The following is a 20,868-nucleotide window of genomic DNA, read 5'->3' as shown; positions in this document are numbered from 1 at the left end:
CTACCCCTCCCTCCCATGTGTTCTGCCTGTCTTTCTCAAAAATAAATAAACTAAAAAATTTTTAAAAATACGTAAATGATGAAGAAGACCCACTCCTTCAGGTCCACATAAAGTTAGAGGTCTTTTTCCCAAATCCCTGTCTCTACCTCTAAATTGGCCACTGGGTCCTAATGAGTTCCTCCCTTATTCCCCTGACACTCAGACCCCAGCTCCTTCAGCTATGTCAGTGCCTGCCCTTAATCTTTATTAGTGCCCCCAAATCCATTTCTGACTTCTCCTGTATCGTTTTATCCTCCCTTACCAGATATCACTTCCAGTTTAGAGACCAGTTTTAAGTCTGAGACTTGAATACTTTCACTGAGGCAAGTACCTGTTGGAAACAGGTATCTTATCAGTGTGCAGTTCCCATTTTATACTTCAGACATATACAATTGGAAGTCACACACCAAAGGGGTATGGGCTAACCACATTGAGTTTATAAATTCAATGCAAGGTATCTTTTCTACACACAATCTGACCTGGGAAGACTTTTAAGCTTTTCGAACCACTTTTCTAATGGCAGAAGAAAAATTTTTGCTAGCAAAAGCCAGGGAATAAGCTGATACAGAATATCAGCCAGGTCAGGCTCTTAGAGACCAAGTGAAGAGACAATGCTGGATGCTGACTCTGAATGGAATCCTAACTCCTTTGATGGGAGAGATAGTTTAGGGTGCTTTCATAACCTTCTTTTTAAAGCTGTGCAAGAGATTAGTATATCTCCTATAAACTTGTCAAAATTAAGGGAGAGTCAACAAGGGACAGTTGAGAATCTATCAGTCTTTTTGGAAAGGCTTCAGGATTGCTTGACATGGATTACAAACTTGGAAGGCTTAAGGTAGTCAAGTGGTTTTCAGTACCTAGTTCACATCTAAAAGTGCTCTAGAAATCCATAGGAAACTTCAAAAATTGGCTCTAGATTCCACACTAATCCCACTCATTTCATAGAGTCAGCTTTCAGGATGTACAATAATCAGGATGTGATGGAGGGAGAGAAAGAAGAAAAGAAAATGGAAAAACAAGCTGATCTCTTGGGAGTAGCTCTACAGCTGCACAAAGTAACCAATGAGAGGAAAAGACACTATAGGTAAGCGCTGTGTGCTCCCTCCATGGGAACAAGAGGGTACCAACAAAGTTGAGGTCCAATCAATATGCAGATTGTAAGCAGGAGAGGCATTGGAAATGGGATTGTCCAAACCTGAAAGGGAAGGGGAAAGAGAAAAACTGAATTATTTTAATCGTTCCTCCCTGAAGATGAGATATAATCAGGTCATGGGCTCTCCAGTTGGTCTTGGAAAATCAGACCCTCACCTCTATATAACCTTAATGGTGGAAAGACAGCCAGTAAAATTTTTACTCATACCAGAACCCCTTTTTCTGTGTTTAATACCCAAAAGGGTGTCCTTTCTAATGAAAACTGTAAGACAAAAGGAGTCTCAGGAAAAGGAAAGACAAGATGTTTCTGGAGACTTTGAACTGTGAAATAGGATCAAAGTTGTTAAAAAATATATTTCTTGTATGTGCCAGAGTGTGTTGTTTTTCTTTTAGTGTGAGACATTTTTGTTCAGTATGAGGGCACAATCAGTTAGAAACAGAACAAATTAAAAATCCAAGTCCCTAGGGGCACCTGGGTGGCCAAATCTTGATTTCAGCTCAGGTCATGATCTCATGGTTCATGGGTTTTGAGACATGCATCGGGTTCAGTGCTGACAGTGCAGAGCCTGCTTGGGATTTTTCTGTCTACCTCTGTCTCTGCCTCTACACCACTTATGTTTTCTCCCTCTCTCAAAATAGATAGATTTTACTTTTCCTCTGCAAAAAGTGAAAGTTTGACTTCCTCCTTGCCGATTTGGATGCCTTTTATTTTTCTTCTTTTATTGTCTGATTGCTGAGTCTAGGATTTCCAACACTATGTTGAAAAGTAGTGGTGAGAAGTGAGAATGGACATCCCTGTTGTGTTCCTGACCTTAGGGAGAAAGCTCTCAGTTTTTACCCATTGAGGATGATGATAGCTGTGGGTCTTTTGTATCATATTTATCATCTTGAGGTATTTTCCTTCTAGTTTTTATCAAGCAAGGATGCTGTATTTTGTCAAATGCTTTTTCTGCATCTATTGAGAAAATCATGTGGTTCTTATCCTTTCTTTTATTAATGTGATGTATCACATTGATTAATTTGTTGATATTGAACCATTCCTGCATCCCAGGAATAAATTCCACTTGATCTAAGTGAATAATTCTTTTAAAGTATTGTTCAATCCTGTCTGCTGGTATCTTGTTGAGAATTTTTGCATCCATGTTCATCAGGGAAATTTGTCTGTAGTTCTTTTTAGTGAAGTCTTTGATTTTTGGAATCAAAGTAATGCTGGCCTCACAGAATGAGTTTGTAACTTTTCCTTCCATTTCTATTTTTTGGAACAGCTTCAAAAGAAGTGGTGTTAACTCTTCTTTCAGTGTTTGGTAGAATTCTCCTGGAAAGTCTTCTTGCCCTGGACTCTTGTTTTTTGGGAGAGTTTTGATTACTGATTAAACTTTTTTACTGGTTATGGGTCTGTTAAAATTTTCTAATTTCTTCTTGTTTCAGTTTTGTTAGTTTATATCTTTCTAGGAATTTACCCATTTCTTCCAGATTGCCCAATTTGTTGGGTTATGTTTGCACATAAAATTCTCTTATAATTGTTTGTATTTCTGTGGTGTTGGTTGTGATCTCTGCTCTTTATTAGTGATTTTATTTGGGTCCTTTCCTTTTTCTTTTTGACCAATCTGGTTAGGGGTGTATCAATTTTCTTAATTTTTTCAAAGAATGAGCTCCTGGTTTCCTTGATGTGTTCTAGTGTGGTTCTTGTTGTTGTTGTTGCTTGTTAACATTGATTTTTGGTTTAATTTTTATTAGTTCCCTTCTTCTGCTCGTTTTGGGTTTTATTTGCTGTTCTTTTTCCATATCTTTCAGGTTTAAGGTTAGATAAATCTGAGCCCTTTCTTCCTTCTTTAGGAAGGCTGTATTGATATATGCTTCCCTCTTAGGACTGCCTTTGCTGCATCCCAGAGGTTTTGGGCTCTTGCGCTTTCATTTTCATTTGTTTCCATGTACTTTTACATTTCCTCTTTAATTTCTTGGTTAATACCTTCATTCTTCAATAGAATGTTCTTTAATCTCCAAGAATTTATGGTCTTTCCAATTTTTTCTTGTGGTTGATTTTGAGTTTCATAATGTTGTGGTCTGAAAATATGGAACGTATGATCTCTATCTTTTTGTACTTGTTAAGGACTGATTTGTGACCCAGTATGTGATCTTTTCTGGAGAATGTTCCATGTGCGTTGGAGAAGAACATATATTCCGCTGCTTTAGGATGAAATGTTTGACTCTATCTGTTAAATACATCCAGTCCAGTGTGTCATCCAAAGCCATTGTTTCCTTGTTCATTTTTCTGCTTCCATGATCTATTCATTGTTGTAAGTGATATGTTGAAGTCCCCTACTATTATGGTATTATTATCAATGAATCTCTTTATGTTTGTGGTTAATTGATTTATATACTTGGGTGCTTCCACGTTGGGCAGATAAGTATTTACAGTTGTTATTTCTTCTTGGTAGGTAGAACACTTAATTATGATATAATGCCATTCTTCATCTCTTGTTACAGTCTTCATTTTAAAATCTAGTTTGTCTGATATAAGTACGGCTAATCCAGCTTTCCTTTGATGATCATTAGCATGGTAGATGGTTCTCCATCCACTTACTTTCAATCTTCAGTTGTCTTTAGGTCTAAAATGAGTCTCTTGTAAGCAGCATGTATATGCATCTTGTTTTCTAAGTCATTCTGATACCTTATGTCTTTTTATTGGAGCATTTAGTCCATTTAGAGTGAGTGCTGAAAGATATGAATTTAGTTCCATTGTGTTGCCTGTAGAGCTGGTATTTCTGGTGATGCTCTCTGGTCCTTTCTAGTCTTTTTTGTTTTTGGTCTTTTTTGTTTTGTTTTGTCTTTTCTCCACTCAAAGACCCATCCTTAAAATTTATTGCAGGGCTGGTTTAGTGATCACAAATTCCTTCAGTTTTTGTTTCTCTGGGAAAGTCTTTATCTCTCCCTCTATTTTGAATGGCAGCCTTGTGGATAAAGAATTATTGGCTGCACAATTTTTCCAGTTTGGCACTTTGAATATATCCTGTCATTACTTTCTGGCCTGCCACGTTTCTGTGGATAGTTCTGATGAAAATTTGGTCTGTCTTTGCTTATAGGTTAAGGGCTTTTTTCCCTTGCTGTTTCCATAATTGTTTCCTTGCCTGTATGTTTTGTGAATTTGACTTTGATACACCTTGGTGATGGTCAGTGTTTGTTTAATCTACTGGGAGTTCTCTGTGCTTCTTGGATTTTGATGTCTGTATCATTCCACAGATAAGGAAAGTTTTCCAGTATAATTTGTTCACATAAATCTTCGGACCCCTTTTCTCCCTTAATCTTCTGGGAGTCCTATGATTCAGATGTTATTACTTGTTAATGTCACTGAGTAATCTAAGTCTTGTATCATGATCTTTTGCCTTTGTTTCCCTCTTTTTTCCTGCTTCATTATTTTCCATAATTTTCTCTTCTACATCGCTGATTCGTTGCTCTGCTTCATCCATCCACGCTGTTGTGGCATTCATTCAAGATTGCATCTCAGTTATAACACTTTTATTTTTGGCCTGACTAGATTTTAGTTCTTTTATCTCCACAGAAAGTGATTCTCTGCTGTTTTCTATGTGTTTTTCAACCCCAGCTAGTATTCTTATAGTCATGGTTTTAAATTCTATTTCAGACATCTTACTTATATCTGTGTTTATTAAGTCTTGGGCCATCATTTCTCCCTGTTTTTCTTTTGGTGTGAATTTCATTTTTTTTTTCATTTTGGAGAAAGAAAAAATAATAAACTTAAAAAAATTAAATTAAAAAATTAAAAAAAACAAAACAAAAAATTAAATAAATGAAGACAGATCCTAGATGTGTTTCATTCTGCTTGTTGAAAAAGCTTAATGGAGAGAAAAGGGAAAGGAAAGAAAAAATAGGTAAGAAAATTTTTTTAGTTAGAAAAATATTATATAGGGGAGCCTGGGTGGCTCAGTCAGTTAAGTGTCTGACTTTGGCTCAGGTCATGATCTCACAGTTCATGAGTTCAAGCTCCACGTTGGGCTCTGTGTTGGCAGCTCAAGGCCTGCAGCCTGCTTCGGATTCTGTGTCTCCCTCTCTCTCTGCCCCTCCCCCACTCATGCTCTGTCTCTCTTTCTCAAAAATAAATAAACATTACTATATATATATATATATATATATATATATATAATAACCAAAATGAAATAGAATAAAACATTTAAAAAATAAAAAGTAAAGTAACAAATAAAATATTTTTTCTCTTTCTGTATCCAATAAAGAGAAAGAAAGAAGAAAAAAAATAAGCAAAAACAGAAACAAAGAAAATTAACAAATAAAAGATCTTGCAAGCAGAATGAATCCTGAATGAAATTACATCCAATTTCCCCTAGGACTGAAAGTATGAAGGACTCTATAGTCCATACACACTGCGGGTGGAGGGATTTGTACTAGTCTCCTGGGGGATGTGCTTGGAGGGCACAGTTGGGCTGGGCTTCATGTAATGGCTCTGTTCTCCACTAGGTGGCACTGCTTATCTTACTGGGGTGGAACCATGTGTATGGACACGTGTGTGCACACATGCCCACATGCAGGAGAGGTAAAGATAGCTTCACCCAGCTCCCCAGTCTCTGGTGCAGGAAATTCGCACTCTCACTGACTTGGAATCAAGTTCGTCTCCTTTGTCTCAGGCCTGTGCTCACTTCCTGCTGCTACAATGTCTGTGTCCAAGCTGTCCCTTGCCAGGCAGCACCTCCCTCCAGGGCTTTATCTCAGATGAATTTGTGTTTCAAAACTTCACACTTGTTTGGACCCATGCTGTCTAAGGGAGGATCTGACTGAGCAATGGCCTGGTGCCACTTGCCCCAGAAAACATTCATGTGATTGTGCAGTGGCTGAGGTTCAGAGATTATGGCAAATCACAACACACAGCTGACACTAGGTTTTGCTGTACTCTGGTGTCTTTGTCCCAACAGCAGCAAATGTGGTTGCTCTCTGGTGTCTGCTGGGACCTCTGCTCATGGTGAGGCCATATGGCCTATACCAAACGCACTCCAAACAGGAGAATCACTTTTCCCTGACCCCTCAGACCATACTGCCTGCTCCCAGGGATTCTCCCTGCTTCCTCACCAAAGAATCGCCAGGCATTGAACTCCAAAACTTCACACTCTGCACTCCATTCTTTATAGAATCCTTACGTCATTGAAACCCGCTCTTTCCTCCGTCAGTGGCTTAGCGGAACATATTTTGTTCAGCCCCTTGTGAGTGTTTTCACTCTTTCTTTCTATTTATTTTCAGCTACTTTTGTGGGGAATGCTTTTCTTACACAATCCCATTGTGCCACACTCTCTCCCTTTCTCTTACTCTCTGTACTCTCTCCTCTCTAGGCTTCTTTTTATTTATTTATTTATTTATTTATTTATTTATTTTTTAATATATGAAATTTACTGTCAAATTGGTTTCCATACAACACCCAGTGCTCATCCCAAAAGGTGCCCTCCTCAATACCCATCACCCACCCTGCCCTCCCTCCCACCCCCCATCAACCCTCAGTTTGTTCTCAGTTTTTAAGTCTCTTATGCTTTGGCTCTCTCCCACTCTAACCTCTTTTTTTTTTCCCTTCCCCTCCCCCATGGGTTTCTGTTAAAGTTTCTCAGGATCCACATAAGAGTGAAACCATATGGTATCTGTCTTTCTCTGTATGGCTTATTTCACTTAGCATCACACTCTCCAGTTCCATCCACGTTGCTACAAAAGGCCATATTTCATTTTTTCTCATTGCCACGTAGTATTCCATTGTGTATATAAACCACAATTTCTTTATCCATTCATCAGTTGATGGACATTTAGGCTCTTTCCATAATTTGGCTATTGTTGAGAGTGCTGCTATAAACATTGGGGTACAAGTGCCTCTATGCATCAGTACTCCTGTATCCCTTGGATAAATTCCTAGCAGTGCTATTGCTGGGTCATAGGGTAGGTCTATTTTTAATTTTCTGAGGAACCTCCACACTGCTTTCCAGAGCGGCTGCACCAATTTGCATTCCCACCAACAGTGCAAGAGGGTTCCCGTCTCTCCACATCCTCTCCAGCATCTATAGTCTCCTGATTTCTTCATTTTGGCCACTCTGACTGGCGTGAGGTGGTATCTGAGTGTGGTTTTGATTTGTATTTCCCTGATGAGGAGCGACGTTGAACATCTTTTCATGTGCCTGTTGGCCATCCGGATGTCTTCTTTAGAGAAGTGTCTATTCAGGTTTTCTGCCCATTTCTTCACTGGGTTATTTGTTTTTCGGGTGTGGAGTTTGATGAGCTCTTTATAGATTTTGGATACTAGCCCTTTGTCCGATGTGTCATTTGCAAATATCTTTTCCCATTCCGTTGGTTGCCTTTTAGTTTTGTTGGTTGTTTCCTTTGCTGTGCAGAAGCTTTTTATCTTCATAAGGTCCCAGTAATTCACTTTTGCTTTTAATTCCCTTGCCTTTGGGGATGTGCCGAGTAAGAGATTGCTACGGCTGAGGTCAGAGAGGTCTTTTCCTGCTTTCTCCTCTAAGGTTTTGATGGTTTCCTGTCTCACATTCAGGTCCTTTATCCATTTTGAGTTTATTTTTGTGAATGGTGTGAGACAGTGGTCTAGTTTCAACCTTCTGCATGTTGCTGTCCAGTTCTCCCAGCACCATTTGTTAAAGAGACTGTCTTTTTTCCATTGGATGTTCTTTCCTGCTTTGTCAAAAATGAGTTGGCCATACGTTTGTGGGTCTAGTTCTGGGGTTTCTATTCGATTCCATTGGTCTATGTGTCTGTTTTTATGCCAATACCATGCTGTCTTGATGATGACAGCTTTGTAGTAGAGGCTAAAGTCTGGGATTGTGATGCCTCCTGCTTTGGTCTTCTTCTTCAAAATTACTTTGGCTATTCGGGGCCTTTTGTGGTTCCATATGAATTTTAGGATTGCTTGTTCTAGTTTCAAGAAGAATGCTGGTGCAATTTTGATTGGGATTGCATTGAATGTGTAGATAGCTTTGGGTAGTATTGACATTTTGACAATATTTATTCTTCCAATCCATGAGCAGGGAATGTCTTTCCATTTCTTTATATCTTCTTCAATTACCTGCATAAGCTTTCTATAGTTTTCAGCATACAGATCTTTTACATCTTTGGTTAGATTTATTCCTAGGTATTTTATGCTTCTTGGTGCAATTGTGAATGGGATCAGTTTCTTTATTTGTCTTTCTGTTGCTTCATTGTTAGTGTATAAGAATGCAACTGATTTGTGTACATTGATGTTGTATCCTGCAACTTTGCTGAATTCATGTATCAGTTCTAGCAGACTTTTGGTGGAGTCTATCGGATTTTCCATGTATAATATCATGTCATCTGCAAAAAGCGAAAGCTTGACTTCATCTTTGCCAATTTTGATGCCTTTGATTTCCTTTTGTTGTCTGATTGCTGATGCTAGAACTTCCAGCACTATATTAAACAACAGCGGTGAGAGTGGGCATCCCTGTCGTGTTCCTGATCTCAGGGAAAAAGCTCTCAGTTTTTCCCCATTGAGGATGATGTTAGCTGTGGGCTTTTCATAAATGGCTTTTATGATCTTTAAGTATGTTCCTTCTATCCCGACTTTCTCAAGGGTTTTTATTAAGAAAGGGTGCTGGATTTTGTCAAAGGCCTTTTCTGCATCGATTGACAGGATCATATGGTTCTTCTCTTTTTTTTTGTTAATGTGATGTATCACGTTGATCGATTTGCGAATGTTGAACCAGCCCTGCATCCCAGGAATGAATCCCACTTGATCATGGTGAATAATTCTTTTTATATGCTGTTGAATTCGATTTGCTAGTATCTTATTGAGAATTTTTGCATCCATATTCATCAGGGATATTGGCCTGTAGTTCTCTTTTTTTACTGGGTCTCTGTCTGGTTTAGGAATCAAAGTAATACTGGCTTCATAGAATGAGTCTGGAAGTTTTCCTTCCCTTTCTATTTCTTGGAATAGCTTGAGAAGGATAGGTATTATCTCTGCTTTAAACGTCTGGTAGAACTCCCCTGGGAAGCCATCTGGTCCTGGACTCTTATTTGTTGGGAGATTTTTGATAACCGATTCAATTTCTTCACTGGTTATGGGTCTGTTCAAGCTTTCTATTTCCTCCTGATTGAGTTTTGGAAGAGTGTGGGTGTTTAGGAATTTGTCCATTTCTTCCAGGTTGTCCAATTTGTTGGCATATAATTTTTCATAGTATTCCCTGATAATTGTTTGTATCTCTGAGGGATTGGTTGTAATAATTCCATTTTCATTCATGATTTTATCTATTTGGGTCATCTCCCTTTTCTTTTTGAGAAGCCTGGCTAGAGGTTTGTCAATTTTGTTTATTTTTTCAAAAAACCAACTCTTGGTTTCGTTGATCTGCTCTACCGTTTTTTTAGATTCTATATTGTTTATTTCTGCTCTGATCTTTATGATTTCTCTTCTTCTGCTGGGTTTAGGCTGCCTTTGCTGTTCTGCTTCTATTTCCTTTAGGTGTGCTGTTAGATTTTGTATTTGGGATTTTTCTTGTTTCTTGAGATAGGCCTGGATTGCAATGTATTTTCCTCTCAGGACTGCCTTCGCTGCGTCCCAAAGAGTTTGGATTGTTGTATTTTCATTTTCGTTTGTTTCCATATATTTTTTAATTTCTTCTCTAATTGCCTGGTTGACCCACTCATTCGTTAGTAGGGTGTTCTTTAACCTCCATGCTTTTGGAGGTTTTCCAGACTTTTTCCTGTGGTTGATTTCAAGCTTCATAGCATTGTGGTCTGAAAGTATGCATGGTATAATTTCAATTCTTGTAAACTTATGAAGGGCTGTTTTGTGACCCAGTATATGATCTATCTTGGAGAATGTTCCATGTGCACTCGAGAAGAAAGTATATTCTGTTGCTTTGGGATGCAGAGTTCTAAATATATCTGTCAAGTCCATCTGATCCAATGTATCATTCAGGGCCCTTGTTTCTTTATTGACTGTGTGTCTAGATGATCTATCCATTTCTGTAAGTGGGGTGTTAAAGTCCCCTGCAATGACCACATTCTTATCAATAAGGTTGCTTATGTTTATGAGTAACTGATTTATATATCTGGGGGCTCCGGTATTTGGCGCATAGACATTTATAATTGTTAGCTCTTCCTGATGGATAGACCCTGTAATTATTATATAATGCCCTTCTTCATCTCTTGTTACAGCCTTTAATTTAAAGTCTAGTTTGTCTGATACAAGTATGGCTACTCCAGCTTTCTTTTGGCTTCCAGTAGCATGATAAATAGTTCTCCATCCCCTCACTCTCAATCTAAAGGTGTCCTCAGATCTCAAATGAGTCTCTTGTAGACAGCAAATAGATGGGTCTTGTTTTTTTATCCATTCTGATACCCTATGTCTTTTGGTTGGCGCATTTAATCCATTTACATTCAGTGTTATTATAGAAAGATACGGGTTTAGAGTCATTGTGATGTCTGTATGTTTTATGCTTGTAGTGATGTCTCTGGTACTTTGTCTCACAGGATCCCCCTTAGGATCTCTTGTAGGGCTGGTTTCGTGGTGACAAATTCCTTCAGTTTTTGTTTGTTTGGGAAGACCTTTATCTCTCCTTCTATTCTAAATGACAGACTTGCTGGATAAAGGATTCTCGGCTGCATATTTTTTCTGTTTAGCACACTGAAGATATCGTGCCAAGCCTTTCTGGCCTGCCAAGTTTCAAAGGAGAGATCAGTCACGAGTCTTATAGGTCTCCCTTTATATGTGAGGGCACGTTTATCCCTTGCTGCTTTCAGAATTTTCTCTTTATCCTTGTATTTTGCCAGTTTCACTATGATATGTCGTGCAGAAGATCGATTCAAGTTACGTCTGAAGGGAGTTCTCTGTGCCTCTTGGATTTCAATGCCTTTTTCCTTCCCCAGTTCAGGGAAGTTCTCAGCTATAATTTCTTCAAGTACCCCTTCAGCACCTTTCCCTCTCTCTTCCTCCTCTGGGATACCAATTATGCGTATATTATTTCTTTTTAGTGTATCACTTAGTTCTCTAATTTTCCCCTCATACTCCTGGATTTTTTTATCTCTCTTTCTTTCAGCTTCCTCTTTCTCCATAACTTTATCTTCTAGTTCACCTATTCTCTCCTCTGCCTCTTCAATCCGAGCCGTGGTGGTTTCCATTTTGTTTTGCATTTCGTTTAAAGCGTTTTTCAGCTCCTCGTGACTGTTCCTTAGTCCCTTGATCTCTGTAGCAAGAGATTCTCTGCTGTCCTGTATACTGTTTTCAAGCCCAGCGATTAATTTTATGACTATTATTCTAAATTCACTTTCTGTTATATTATTTAAATCCTTTTTGATCAGTTCATTAGCTGTTGTTATTTCCTGGAGATTCTTCTGAGGGGAATTCTTCCGTTTGGTCATTTTGGATAGTCCCTGGAGTGGTGAGGACCTGCAGGGCACTTCCCCTGTGCTGTGGTGTATAACTGGAGTTGGTGGGCAGGGCCGCAGTCCGACCTGATGTCTGCCCCCAGCCCACCGCTGGGGCCACAGTCAGACTGGTGAGTGCCTTCTCTTCCCCTCTCCTAGGGGCGGGATTCACTGTGGGGTGGCGTGGCCCGTCTGGGCTACTTGCACACTGCCAGGCTTGTGGTGCTGGGGATCTGGCGTATTAGCTGGGGTGGGTAGGCAAGGTGCACGGGGGCAGGAGGGGCAGGCTTAGCTCGCTTCTCCTTAGGTGATCCACTTCAGGAGGGGCCCTGTGGCAGCGGGAGGGAGTCAGATCCGCTGCCGGAGGTTTGGCTCCACAGAAGCACAGAGTTGGGTGTTTGCGCGGAGCGAGCAAGTTCCCTGGCAGGAACTGGTTCTCTTTGGGATTTTGCCTGGGGGATGGGCGGGGGAGATGGCGCTGGCGAGCGCCTTTGTTCCCCGCCAAGCTGAGCTCTGCCGTCCGTCCGGGGGCTCAGCAGCTCTCCCTCCCTTTGTCCTCCAGCCTTCCCGCTTTCTGAGCAGAGCTGTTAACTTCTGACCTCCCAGACGCTAAGTCGCGCTTGCTGTCGGAACACAGTCCGTCCGGCCCCTCCGCTTTTGCCAGCCCGACTCGGGGGCTCTGCTTGGCCGGCGAGCCGCCCCTCCGCCCCGGCTCCCTCCCGCCAGTCCGTGGAGCGCGCACCACCTCGCCGCCCTTCCTACCCTCTTCCGTGGGTCTCTCGTCTGCGCTTGGCTCCGGAGACTCCGTTCTGCTAATCCTCTGGCGGTTTTCTGGGTTCTTTAGGCAGGTGTAGGTGGAATCTAAGTGATTAGCAGGACGCGCGGTGAGCCCAGCGTCCTCCTACGCCGCCATCTTCCGGAACTCTCCTCTCTAGGCTTCTTACCCTCTGCAGCCTCTACCCCCAATTCACCTCTCTACACCATGTACCTGTCAAGTTCTGTGGCTCAAGTTATGCAGACTGTTGCATTGATCCTCTGATCAATTTCCTGGGTGTTCAAAATGGTTTGGTGCTAATCTAGTTGTGTTTCAGGGATAAGACAAGATCAGGGTTTCCATACTGCTCTGCCATCTCAACTCCTCTATGAGTCCAAATCTTGATCTTTGTTCAGGTCATGATCTCGGGGTTACTGAGATAGAGGCTTTTGTGGGGTTCTGTGTTAACAGCATGAAACGTGATTCGGATTCTCTGTCTCTGCCCCTCCACCCTCAAAATAAATAAATAAACTTAAAAAAAAGAAGGGGAACTAACTACAGACCAGCTTATGATAGTTTGGACCCCACACCAGGCTTCTAGTTTACTAGAAATCAAGGGATGTCTGTGGCTGTCTCCAAATAGAATACAAAAATATCAGGCCATGATGATAAATAAACCCCAGATAAAGCTAAAGCCATGTCACACCTTAAATCCAGCCACTCCAACCTTTATCACTGAGATACCCAGAATTTTCCATAAGTAGTTGATCAAGTTTACTCTAGTCACAAAGATTTCCAGAATGAGCCTCTGTCCAGTGCAGTGGAAATATTATTTGTAGATGTTAGCAGTTTTATGGAAAACAGACTAAGGAGGGCAGGGTATGCAGTAGTTCTCCTAAATACTCTTGTAGAGTCTAAGATACTGGTCCCAGGCACCTCAGCACAAAACAGAGAAATAATTACTCTAACCAGAGCACTAGAACTGTAGAAAGACAAGATGTTAACTATTTACACTCATTATAAATATGTCTTCTGTGTAATACATTCCTGTGAAGCCATATGGAGGGAAAGAAAACTGTTAAATAGTAAAAATAAAGAAATTAAATATGGCAAGGAAATCCACAGGCTTCTAGAAGCAGTATCTAAGCCTAAATAATTGTCAATGGTTTGTTGCAGAGGGCATCAAAAAGGACATTCAGAAGTAATAAAGGAAAATAATATGGCTGATGTGGCTACAGATAAGCCCACCAACTCTGGCAAGATTTTACAAATGCCATTAATTCCCTCCCTACCACTATATATGCTCACTCAAGCATATTACTAGAATGAGATAAAAGAAGGTATCAAATTAGGCTATGAATTATCTCAAATAATCAGAGAATGAATGATAAATGACAATATGAGAATCTGGGTACCTAATCAGACTCCTTAGGGACTCCTTAAGAGTATACATGACCCAGCCTTTTATGATAGGGAAGCTCTATACTTGTGATTAATAAAGATTATGAGCACCCTGGGAATGAAGGAACTTACTGAGAAAATAACAAACCATTGTGCCTAATGCCAGATATATAATGTATGATCCAGACCTTTGTTACCCCCTCTAGCTATAGCAATACAGATCTGGGGGATAATGCCAGGGGAGTATCTGTGAACAGACTTTACTGTAATGCCAGTGCTTTTTGTGTTTGTGGATACATTCACTTCATGGTCTGAGGCCTTTTCTTAAAGGATAGAAAGAGCTAATAAAGTAACAAAAGCCTTGATAAAATAATAATAATAATAATCCTTAATTTTGAATGAGCTTGGCAATTGACCTTCAAAAATTACTTAGTATTTTGGTCTTTTTTAAAATTTGTTTTGTTTCTTAAATTCCACATATGAGTGAAATCATAAGGTAATTTTCTTTCTTTTATTTCACTTAGTGTTTTACTTTCTAGAGTACTGAATAATGTATAGAATTATTGAATCACTATATTGTACACATGAAACTAATATAACACTGTATGTTAATTATACTATAATTAAAAAAATAAATACATAAAAATTAAAACAAATCATTTCTGAGGTAATAAAAGCCTTAAATATCAAATTGAGGTTAGAGTCTACCTGGAGACCTAAGTTTTCCAGGAGGACAGAACAGGCTAACATAACTCTGAAAAAGACACTGCCAAAGCTATGCCAGGAAACACAGAAAAATTGGTTAAAGTTACTACAAACGGTTCTTACAAGAAGGAGAGCTGCCTCAAAGCACAAACTAAAGCTCAGTCTATTCAAAATGACAAGTGGGAGGCCCTTTACAAAATATCTTGACTCCTCCTCACCCAGACATGGAGGTTTAGCTAGCCATTAAGCATATAATTAGCTATGAAAGATGGTGAATGTAATCAACAAGAATGGAAAACTTTTCCTCCCTCCACCCACTAAAACTAAATTTCACCCATATATATCTGGGGACTGGGTGTACCTCAAAATTTGGAAAAGTGGGTCGCTCCAGGACAACAACCATCCACCTATATGGACAAGGCCCTGTATATATATAATTCAGCCATAAAGATAATGAAATTGTGCCATTGCAGACTGAAGTCTTCAGGAAGACTGTAACCTCCATTTGACATGGATGGAGCTAGTGAGTATAATCCTAAGTGAACCAAGTCAGTCAGAGAAAGACAAATACCATATGATTTTACTCATGATTTTGCTCATATGTGGAATTTAAGAAACAAAACAAACAGGCGAGAGAGAGAGAGAGAGAGAGAGAGAGAGAGAAACCTAGAAACAGACTCTAACTATGAAGAAAAAACTCATGGTTACAAAGAGGAGGTGGGTGGGGAAATGGGTGAAATAGGCGATGGGGATTAAGAAGCACACTTGTCATGATGAGTACCGAGTGATGTATAGAAGTGTTGAATGGCTATATTGCACACCTGAAACTTATATAATATTGTACATTAGCTAACTGGAATTAAAATAAAAACTTTACAATAAAATAAAATAAAATGAAATGAAATTAAAGGGAGTTGTAACTCAGATCCATCATAATAGAATAAAAAGGCATCTACACCAAGACCCAGCAATACATGCTACCAGCAACCACATGACAATAAACAACCCTGTGAGGCAGTCACTGACCTAAAACTTGTATTAAGAAGACAATCACAAGATGAGCAGAGCCTCAATGGCTATGGGTGTTCAGATTTATACCACCGTAATTTCTTTTTTATTTAAAACAATTTTTAAATGTTTTATTTATTTTTAAGACAGAGAGAGACAGAGCATGAATGGGAATAGGGCAGAGAGAGAGGGAGACACAGAATCTGAAGCAGGCTCCAGGCTCTGAGCTGTCAGCACAGAGCCTGACACGGGGCTTGAACTTATGAACTGAGAGATCATGACCTGGGCTGAAGTTGGATGCTCAACCAACTGAGCCACCCGGGCGACCCTATACCACAGTAATTTATATCTGTTACTAGTTCCACTCTTCTTGTTTACTCAGTCTTACTGTTTGCTTCCAGGCCCACAAACGTATGGCCAACTGATCTTTGACAAAGCAACAAAGAATATTCAGTGGAATAAAGACAGTCTCTTTAGCAAATGGTACTGGGAAAACTCGACAGCGATGTGCAGAAGAATGAACCTGGACCACTTTCTTACACCATACACAAAAATAAACTCAAAATGGATGAAAGACCTCAATGTAAGACAGGAAGCCATCAAAATCCTCGAGGAGAAAGCAGGCAAAAACCTCTCTGATCTTGCCCGCAGCAACGTCTTACTCAACACGTCTCCAGAGGCAAGGGAAACAAAAGCAAAAATGAACTACTGGGACCTCACCAAAATGAAAAGCTTCTGCACAGTAAAGGAAACATTCAGCAAAACTAAAAGGCAACCAACAGAATGGGAGAAGATATTTGCAAACGACATATCAGATAAAGGATTAGTATCCAAAATCTATAAAGAATTTATCAAACTCAACACCGAAAAAACAAATAATCCAGTGAAGAAATGGGCAAAAGACATCAATAGACACTTCCCCAAAGAAGACATCCAGATGGACAACCGACACATGACAAAGTGCTCAATATCACTTATCATCAGAGAAATACAAATCATACCCACAATGAGATACCACCTCACACCTGTCAGAATGGCTCACATTAACAACTCAGGCAACAACAGGTGTTGGCAAGGATGCTGAGAAAGAGGATCTCTTTTGCATTGTTGGTGGGGATGCAAGCTGGTGCAGCCACTCTGGAAAACAGTATGGAGCTTCTTCAAAAAACTAAGAATAGAACTACCTTACAACCCAGCAATTGCACTACTAGGTATTTATCCAAGAGATACAGGTGTGCTGTTTCGAAAGGACAGATGCACCCCAATGTTTATAGCAGCACTATCAACAGCAGCCAAAGTATGGAAAGAGCCCAAATGTCCACTGATGGATGAATGGATAAAGAAGATGTGGTGTGTTTACACACACACACACACACACACACACACAATGTAGTATTGCTAGCAATTAAAAAGAATGAAATCTTGCCATTTGCAACTAGGTGGATGGAACTAGAGGGTATTATGCTAAGCGAAATTAGTCAGAAAAATACAAATATCATATGACATCACTCATATGAGGACTTTAAGATACAAAACAGATGAACATAAGGGAAAGGAAGCAAAAATAACATAACAACAGGGATGGGGACAAAACAGAAGAGACTCTTAAATATGGAGCACAAACAGAGGGTTACTGGAAGGGTTGTGGGAGTGGGAATGCTCTAAATAGGTAAGGGAATTAAGGAATCTACCCCTGAAATAATTGTTGTGCTATATGCTAACTAACTTGAATGTAAATTAAATAAAAGAAAATGGAAATCAAAAACAAAAGATTAAATCATTGTCTCTGAGACTATTTGATAATAAATGCTACAGCTTATTGTTAATACATGGCAAATTATTTAATGTTCTAGTCTCCCCTACTTGGATCTGATTTTATTATTTCCTTATGAATAGATTTTAAAATGGAGCGAAGTGTGACTGTACGATTCAAAACCCTAGAGCCACATAATCATCCCAAAATGAAGTGTTTTAATTTTAAAGAGCTTAAAAACACAATGACAATGAAGCACTGATGTGCCTTAGGCACAGCTCCAAATCACTGGTAACTTAAAGCTATGTTGACTGTTTCCAAGAAAGAGAAAGCAGAGAACAAGTTTCAGTCTACAATGGGAAGGAACCAAACAAAAAGAAAACAACAATAAAGGTGCTTCCCAGCAGACTAAATTTTTCTTCATTTTCATGCTACACCTCTGGAAATGCTTATTCTTTTTACATGAATCTTTTCTTCACAACATTTATCTTCTTTGAAACTGCAACCCTCTGACCAAGAGATGCCCACATTTACCCTGGCAGGATAGCCACTTCTATGCAGTATTTGCTTCCTCAATGTGGGCCCTCTTTCCCTGAAAGTGCAGAGATCAAGCCAACTCTGCAGGGCCAAAGCCCCCAGGACTGTTTCAGCTTCACTTGTAGAGAGGGGAGGAGGATTTGCTACATTTGTGCTTCAAAGACACAGCCCACTTCAGTTGTCCTTCTAAGTTGGCAAACTGTTCATAAAAAGCAAACTTGACCCTCTCTATGTGATGGCAGAGTTCGATTTCAGGGCCCAATTTTAAGCCCGCACACTCTTGGAAGGGTAAGGAGCAACAGGGCCTGTCCATCAATTTCTTGGTCTAGAAATATTCTTGTTAATGGAGCATGATCAATGTATATGATGAACACAACAATATCTGTCACTTGCCACTTCGGGGGTTACTGTCCAGGTGAAGCCTTTCAGCAACTTCAATCCTTTGGTGAAGGTTTATTCTCATCATCAGAAAATGAAAAAGTGTGAAGCTCTTTTTTTCTTCATTGTCTGTCTGGATGCCCCAATGCATATATCTCGTTTTGGATGGGAGAAGAGGAACATGATTTTTTTTTTCTGACACTTCTGACTCTTCCTATAGCTTGTCCTATTGCTCAGATATATTGCCTTCACTTAGGGAATCCCCCTCCTTTTCATCTTGGTCATCCTCATTTTCACTCCCACTTCCCTGGGGCAAGCCCCCCGAGGTGTTATCAACAGATGCAGAGGAGTATTTCTTCTATGGGTCAAAATATTTTTCTGCCTCTTCCTCCTCTTACTGTTTTTTTTTTTCAGGGCACATGCTAACTTACCATGCTCATGGCCTCCCAATTATTTTATTTTTCTTCTTCCCATACAGTGTGTATACTGGTCTTTGTAAGCACAGAGCAGTTCTCAGAATACTTGGTAAGAACCACCCAAGGGATGCGGAGATTAGGACAGAACTCCAGTCTGATGTAGGTTTGACAGCAGAACTCAGGCACCAAACCCACTATCTTCACTACCTCAGCAGTATCCCAGTAACTCTTTCCTTTGTATTTGACTTTTAGAACCTCCCTACATCCATGCCACACAGAATATTTGTTCAGCTGCAACTCTTGAAGGGCAAGACTGGGTTTATACGTTCATTGATAAGTAAAGTGAGGACCTCTCTGAGGACCAGAATATAGTTACCATGTCCTACAAATTGAGGCAGCTCATGGATTCTTAGTTAAGATATAGCCCTGAGAAGCAACGGTGGTTGAAGTATATCCTTGGAAAGTGTCATTTTCCATTAATCATCTGGGGAGTTCTGCTCTTAATTCATCAGGCTCTCATCGACAGTGCTGGAGGATGGCATTTATTTTTCTGATTGAACCAGAAAAATTTCCTCCATTTGTGTACTTGTGTTCTGTTAGGGGCACTGAGGGCATGGGCATTGGTTTCACACCAGCCCAAAGGAAATGCATCCATGGATTCTACAATTATAGTACATTCATGTATGAGCTCCTTAGAACCCACCTGGAGCCACAGGTAGGAGCCTCTCACTGCAGTAATGGTGGCAACACACACTTCTTCAGGGATAAGAGTATTCACTGTCTCAAGCTTCATATTCTCCTTAAATTCATGCTCAGAAATTGGTGGAAAAAGGCACCTCTGGGGAGTAGTTTCAGCACCACACTGTTTGAGGTATTTGGTCCAATCAAATTCTTGGCCAGGGTATCCAGGAGGGTGGCTGAGGTGTAAAGCATTTTTCAGACTCCATTGCATAGGGAAAATACCAGGACTGTGGGCATGGCATACAAAAGATCACCTTGAATGATTTTCTGATTTCAAATCATCCATTTCCACCAAGAAATACTTCTCATAAGAAAGCTTTACTACTGTAGTAGGAGAGATCCCACAAGGTGACCAGGGTTCCACAGCTTCCCATTTCATATTTACAGAGAATAAATGAGTACTAATCACTTGTCCCTAAATAAGTATGATGGCAATTGCTCTTCCTCCTCATCTTTCAGTTTGGCAAAATCTCTTGTCATTTGGCTTCAGATGTCAGATGGCTAGTGGGGGCTAAAGCTCATATCCTTACCGAGCAGCCCAACCTACCTGATGAAGAAATGGATCCAAGTAATACAACAAAATTCTCAAAATTGTCAGAACTTTCAAGTTCTTTCTAATGCAGCTTCAGTAAAAATCAAGTAATCAGTGAGTCTTGGAAAGGTTAACATTCTAACCTAGAGCCAGGATCAATGAGATCTAAAGGATTCCTTCCATTATAGATGCCCTCTATCAGTACACCAGGGGGATTGAAGCCTCTCCTCAGGGACTGCCGCAGAAACTCATCCCAATCAGACACTATCTCTGATGTCTTCTGGAGTTTCAATGGTCTTTTTTTAAGTTTATTTATTTTGAGACAGAGAGAGAGCGGAGGAGGGGCAGAGAAAGAAGGAGAGAGAAAATCTCAGGCAGACTCTGCATGACAGCACAGTGCCCTATGCAAGGCTCCAACTCACAAACCATGAGATCATGACCTGTGCTGAAACCAAGAGTCAGACGCTTAACCAATTGAGCCACCTATGCTCCCCTCAATGGTCTTCTTATTCTGCTCACACCTTTCAACCAGGTAGAAGTCAGCCTTCTTGATGTCACACCAGAATTCTGCCCTCTGGCCATCCCCATAGCTATTGCAGGGGAGGAGGAGCAACTGCTCACAGGTGGTAATGATGGTGGTGACCAGCCCAGTTGGTTTCAAGGTCTGTTTTCACAGCCACCTCCAGTCTTATCTCAGGATCAAACCTATTTTGCAAATGTGTGCCCACATGTTTAAAAGATCCATGTGGAATTACAGTGGACCCTGTCTCTTCTAGATAATATTCCCAGCTCAATTCCACTTCTTCCAAACCAGATCCAGCATCTGCATCAAGTTGTTGCTACTGGCTCATTTCCACAGAACATGAGCTATCTCCTCCCCACACAAAGGACAAGCCTTATGGTTGTGCTAAGATCTTAAGTTCACATGTAGGTGTCAAGTATCTGTTCAATGGGCATTCATGGGTCCAAATGAAAATGCTCTAAACTCTTCAGTTGTTGTCCCCCAGGAAGAAGGGCATTCTCCTAAATTATCACAACGTCATTAAAGCACTTACCAGGA

General features: G+C 40.2%; 1 pseudogene; it reads right to left on the bottom strand.

Annotated features, from left to right (window-relative positions):
- Positions 1–17,856: 17,856 nt before the first annotated feature.
- LOC131517895 (scm-like with four MBT domains protein 1) lies at positions 17,857–20,659 on the bottom strand (annotated as a pseudogene).
- Positions 20,660–20,868: the final 209 nt, after the last annotated feature.

Source organism: Neofelis nebulosa, chromosome 7 (assembly GCF_028018385.1).
Source record: "Neofelis nebulosa isolate mNeoNeb1 chromosome 7, mNeoNeb1.pri, whole genome shotgun sequence".
Taxonomy (NCBI): Eukaryota; Metazoa; Chordata; class Mammalia; order Carnivora; family Felidae; genus Neofelis; species Neofelis nebulosa.
Note: the sequence above shows the minus strand (reverse complement) of the source record. Positions and strands in the feature narration are given on the sequence as shown.